Here is a 6000-nt window from a genome sequence, read left to right on the forward strand (position 1 = left end):
CATATTATATCAACCAGATAAACTAAGAACATCAGGACCAGCTTTATTCAAGAAAAAGTAATAAAAAGATACTGCATTAGATTTACATATGCAAAATATATAAAGAATGGGCTGCCCTCACTCTTAATTTGTATTTTGTCCTCTTCTGGCTCCTGCTGAAGAGGTCAAAAGGACATGGTCAGCCATACTTCAGAAAATGTAGTTACCAGATAAAATATGTACTTCAAAATTTTTTGGTAATATTTGGAACAGTCTATCCATGGTGCTTGTAGGGAGAGGGCTGTTCTCTTCAAGTTTTTTGCTGGGGGTGGTAAATAAGGTCTGCTGTAAATAGTTCAGAGAGTATAACTAGTCTCTAGTTTAAATTATGATGTGGTTGTACCTGTTTTAAATAGTAAAATGTCTGTAAGAAGCATAGAAAAATTTTTTTGTTCTTAATGTTATGTTAGTGAGCTGTTACAGAGCAGTCGAGAGTGAATTTTGCTGGGTTGTATGTGGCTCGGCAGTGTGCTCCTGTCTTTGTTTTGTGGAGCCTTGTGTCAGGGAGAGGCCTTTTGCCAACTGTTTTGCCACCAGTTAATAAAGCTTATCCGATGTTCCTATAAAACAAATCATATTGGTTGTCATGCGCCATATAAAACACCAGTGAGAACCCTCTGTTTCTTCAGGGCATATTTTGTCTTTAATTTCAACTTCGTTTTGCTCTGTATGACAACTGCAGAAGTGAGGCTGGCATGCTTTAGACCCTTGACCACTTTCTCTCCATTAGTTTGATTTTTTTACTATTGACAACCTTGCTCTGTACCAGGGCTTACGCCACATTTACAATACTCCTTTGTATTTTTTATTGTGATTTTTCCAGTGTTTCTTCCTTTGTAAGTGGTAAATTGTGTCTAGGTTTATTCAGTAATCGTTTTGATGCTTTAGGTTTGGATGGCAGCATACGAGCAATAATGTATCCGCTATTCAAAATGTTACAAATTTTTTTGAAAATACTTAATCAGATGACACTAGCTTAAACTACAGTGGTTTTTATTAGTTGAACTTTTACATGTTTTCCAGTGTGAATATGAAAGTATTTTAAAGGATGAAATAAATGTATACACCTAAGATACTGGAGAGCCTAACAGAAAAGTTGATGTTACTTAATTTGCTGTTACTGTATTAAAAATAACTTGAATGAATTTGAATTTTGGTTGATCAAGACGTGATCTTAATACCACCCATAAATTTTTTTCTTGTAACTTTGCTTTTCTGTATTTTCCTGCAGTGCCACAAAAAGACTTGATTGCTGTGGCGAGGGCCAAGTAAATGCCTTGTATTTATTTGGCAGAAAGTGTTGCATCTATGATTAGAGCACTGGAAACCTTAAGGCTCTCTTATTTACCTGTCATATGTGTACAGCGCATTCAGTGCAGGTCTTTGTGTATTTACATAGGTGAAGTGAGCTTTACATTTTTATTTGGAGTTAAAAGTATTTGACCATTCTAATAATAAATGTTTGTTGAATTTGGCAAAATGGAGAATATGTACAGGAATTGGGGACATCAAGATTGCATGGAGTGGATAGTTCCTAATGACAAACTTAAGGTTTAGTAACTTTTTTAAAAACAGCCATTCATGTGACCTAGTTCATTGTTGCCGCTTAAAGCAGATATTACTGTCTTAAAAACCAACAGTGCTGTTGAAGGTTCTTCCCTAGTAATTTTGCCAACCATGTTCTCTTATATTAATGGTTTTATCCATTTTTCCCATGCATGTGTGATGGAAAGTTTTTGAAAATTGTGTATTTTCTGGCCAGTTTGGTATCTTGGGTGTGGGTATACTGTTCGTGGCTTTTTTGTGTGTGTGGTGGTGGGTCTTTTTCTTCTCCCGCCTCTGCCGCATTCCCTCCAGCTTAGGTAGCATTTGTTAGTGGAATGTTTCCCTGCTAAATAAATTATTTAAGAAATATTTATTGAAAACATACTTTCAGCATATGCCAGGTGGAGAATTACCAAGTTAGGAAATACTTTCCATCGCAAAACTAGAGCATCTGAATTTGGAGGCTACTTACTGCAAGTCAGTCACAATGTGGCTTCATTAAGTGTTAGGCAGTGCTTTAAAGAGATTTCTTAGGTATCATTGATGTTTTTAGTCTATCTGTAGATTAATCTGATGTCGCTTAAAAATGTCTCGGTTACAGAGCACGTTCTGTTTTCCGATTCCAAAATCTCATCCCACTACTATGCTTTATGCAATTCTACTCAGCTTTTTTTAATTCAAAACCAATTTTATGCAGCTTTTTTAAATTCAGAACTATGGTGTGCAATATAATACCAGTGAATAGAAAGAGAATGCTTGTGATGACAAAACTACTAGACTAAAAAAAGTAGATTTTCAAGAAGGTCTTTGGAAGCTCTGTCTCCTGTCATTACCATTAGTGCTTTAGTTTCCTGTGTTTGCCCCCACCCTCCCACCCCAAATTTGCAGTGAGATTATAAACTTGGAGGGTTTGGGAGTGCTTTGCAAGTCATTTTAGATATCTGCAGAAAAGCACAATAAAACCCAAAATGTGTCCATTTGCCTTGATTTACTAAAATGTACTGTGTAATATCAGGCATGTTATTACAGGACCATCTTAACCCTTTGTCTCTGAGTTAGAAGAGTTTCCCTCACTCCAGAAAATCACAAGAGGGTGAGATTAAGGCAGGTTTATTTTCGTCAGCCAGTATGAAAACATATTTGATTTGGTAGAATGGTGTGCTAACCACAGTTGAGTGGTTGGTTCTTGTAGAATAATTAAATAGTGCTCAGAGACAGATTTTTTTAAAAAAAATTTCAGCTATGCAAAGATTTATATTTAAAACTCCATACTCTATTCTAACTAGAAACTAAAAATAAGCATAGTCCTGAAGTAGATGAAATAAATGTTTTAGGTGTGACAGGAGTCTCTGAATAACGCTTTTAGAGAACATGATCTTCACTTTTCAGCTCGAGGACTGAAAGACTTAGATGTGCTGATATCTTACAGATACAAGATTCTCCAGGTAGGTTTGTTCTTCTGAAAATGTTTTCTTTGAGCAACTGTGTTAAGTTAACAAGAGGATTTAAAATCTCCAGACTGCATCTGGCTTTGAATTAAGAAAATTTCTCTTCTCTCTTATCTAGTGTTTGAAACAGTAACTCAATAGGTAACAATATTCTAACCTCAATAACAATATTCACACCTCACTTCTGTGGCATAACTGTTTCTACTACCACAGGCATGGTATAGTCTATACACAGCATGGGAGGAATTTCAGTCACCAAAGAGTTCAGTGTATTGTCGAATTTACGCTGTGGGTTAGTAGATATTCAGATTTGAATTCATTCATAAACAAAGAAAAGGGTTGTGAATACACTCGTCAGCAGTAAAGGATCTTTGTTAACCTTTGTCCTTTGTACTGTAAGCACTTACCTAGCTGTCTGCCTGATCATCATCTATCCTAAAGACTTTTCTTTCTGTTCTGTAGGCAAGATAAGCTGTTTCAAGAAATGTCTGATTTTGAACTGATCACAGATTTTCTGCCACAGGATAGATTAGTGGAGTTATTTTTGCAGTGAGATGCTGTAGTTTTCTGTACTGCAAATGATTTTTAGTTCTGCTAAGTGACTGCAAAACTCACCTTTGAAAAGGTTTAGTGGGTGAAATTCTTAAGTCCACAGTTGTAATAAATAAATAAAATAAATAAAATAATAAAAAATAATAATACTGGAAGTGGGTATGGTGAGTGTAGTCATGCTACCTGAGTGGAAAGCTCATGGATGATTATTTCATTTGCTTTTTCTCTTTGCTGGTCATGCAGGACAAAGTTTTATATGTATCCTTTTCCTCCTGTGGGTACTAATGGATGGCATAACAAGCAGAATATCTAGAACATATACGTGCTTAATAAACAGAACTATCTCTTTGTTTTCTGTTTTAAGTATTAAGAAATAAGCCTTGGAACCTAAGCTACGTTTGTGTGTTTGATTATTATTTATACTGTAAATCTGTAAATATTTAGGCCTCTTTTAGAAAGTAGAGGGGCTGGGACTTGCCCTTTCCTTACCATTGATGGAATCAGGCTATCAATGTGATTTTTTTTTTTGATGATGTTACATTTTAATGCTAGCCTATGCACCTTACAGGCAGCAGCAGATCAAAAAAGGGCCTCACCACAAAATGTCTAAATTGAGTCAAATTGAAGGTACGTCCAGCTTCCTCCCATCTGAGGTCAGTCAATAGTGAAAACTTAGGGGGAGTATAAGAACAGGAGACAGGAGCATATTGGAAGCCTTTTCCAGGGTATTCTTCTTAGCCAGCCTTTAATTTGTTTAACAGAATAATGTATGTTTCCTATTATTTTGCATGGTGTGTGATTCATAATTGTGCTGTGGACCTGCAGATCTGTGCCAGCTTTTGGAGCTGTGTGTCATTTGTGCCTCTAAAAACCAGGCATAAATTGTTGCCCCAAATCCTAAAAGCCTTAGGAAGACTCTAAAGCTTCAGCTGTTTTCATAGATTACGAGTTGACAGTGATCCCTGGCCCTTTGCTGGCACTGGGGGAAGACAACAGAGTAAATCATTCTCTGTGGGCAGCGTCATACTTTACTCTTTTGTCAGTCTTGTACTTTAGTGAGAGAGAGTTTTTGTGACCATTGGTGACATAGGACAATCTCTTAGGAACGTGTGGCACAAGAGCTGGAAGTGCTCATGTGGAACCTGGATGTTGTCTCTTTTTCAGTTCTACAAAGCTATGTTTCTTGCACTTCATTTATTATTGTCCCTTTTCTTTTAGGCAGCTCTATTCAAAATATGTTTTTTATTTCTATTCTCCCCCCCCACCCCGTTTTTGTTTTCAAAATGCTGAGGTTGATAGATTGCTTTTCCTGCGCATTTTGCGGTATATTTTTAATAAGAACTGCAGTTATTGCTGGGAATCATCTCTTGGTAATGTGTTAATCTAGCCAAACCTTGTATCTGGCTATTTGTAAATATTTTACTATGTTGACAATCCTCACGTGCTAATAAACTACCTGAAAGCTAGGAAAAAGCGTGGATATCTTAACAGCCAGTCCTTTCATCATATTACCTCTTTCTAACTCTGTGACTGCTAGAAGCTATTCCAGCTTAACTGTGAGACAAGCTGTTAACACAGCCTTTGTCATTTCAATTTTTCACACATTTTTTTCTTTATAACAGCCTTTACCATTTCAGTTTTTCATGCATTTGTGTGTATGTGTATGCGCACATGTCTGTATATAGTGTGTGTGCTATAGAAGACTCACGTTGGCAGCCAGCTGCTGTGGACCTCTCATTTGCAAGAACATACTAGTTTAAAAAATGTCAAACCAAATGAAATGGAGGGGGGGAGGGAAATCACAAAAACAAAAGCTGGCTCCAGTCAATCCTGTGGCTTGTGTTCATGCTGTGCCAGGTTGTTGCAGTTCATCAGCCAGACAAGTTGGAGGGGAAGACTGCTTTTGTTTCCCATTTCATGGGGTATCATCAGTTAAAAGGATGTTTCTTTGAGACATTGAGATCATTCTATCAGTTTGAGAATGATAATTATAGCAGCAAGCTCCAAATATCGTTGGAGGAGATCTATAGGAAGAAAGAAGGGTATATGGTAAAAGTAACAAGAAGAGAACTTGCAGCAGATGTTTCATGAATATATCTCAGAATTATTGCAGCACCTGTGACTTCTGCAGCAGCCAAAATAATCTCTCACCCACAGCCAGAAAATTGCATGAGAGCTAGTGAGAATTATCTGGTTGAATTTGGAGACCTGAGTATCAAACTTAAAACTCACTGTGAAGGATGATGAGTTTGTTTCACTTTCTGCTGGCACAACATTTAGGAATGATCTCTAAGATACTGTTTTCTGTAGGAGAGCTTACAAATATAAAATTAAACAGTCATGCTCCAGATGTATTCAGCTTTGTTAGTGCTGCAGCTGACTTAAAACTGCAGATAAAGGAGAGGATGAAATTGGG

This window comes from Rhea pennata, chromosome 11 (assembly GCF_028389875.1).
Source record: "Rhea pennata isolate bPtePen1 chromosome 11, bPtePen1.pri, whole genome shotgun sequence".
Lineage (NCBI taxonomy): Eukaryota > Metazoa > Chordata > Aves > Rheiformes > Rheidae > Rhea > Rhea pennata.